Source organism: Arachis duranensis, chromosome 9 (genome assembly GCF_000817695.3).
Source record: "Arachis duranensis cultivar V14167 chromosome 9, aradu.V14167.gnm2.J7QH, whole genome shotgun sequence".
NCBI lineage: Eukaryota > Viridiplantae > Streptophyta > Magnoliopsida > Fabales > Fabaceae > Arachis > Arachis duranensis.
This window is the reverse complement of record NC_029780.3, coordinates 86,809,093-86,809,457: the sequence shown is the minus strand read 5'-3', so window position 1 is coordinate 86,809,457 and position 365 is coordinate 86,809,093.

The window sequence follows — 365 nt, the reverse complement described above, 5'->3', positions numbered from 1 at the left end:
AAAGGTGATCAGGTCAATGTTGTATAGTCCCAACACCAAACTTAGAGTTTGGATATGGGGTCTTAACACCAAACTTAGAGTTTGGTTGTAGCCTCCTAACACCAAACTTAGAATTTGACTGTGGGGGCTCTTCTTGACACTGAACTGAGAGAAGCTCTTCATGCTTACTCTCTTTTGTCACAGAGGGATGGCCATGTGCCTTAAACACAAGGTAGTCCCCATTCAATTGAAGAACTAATTCACCTCTGTTGACATCTATCACAGCTCCTGCTGTGGCTAGGAAGGGTCTTCCAAGGATAATGCATTCATCCTCTTCCTTCCTAGTGTCTAAGATTATGAAATCAGCAGGGATGTAAAGGCCTTCA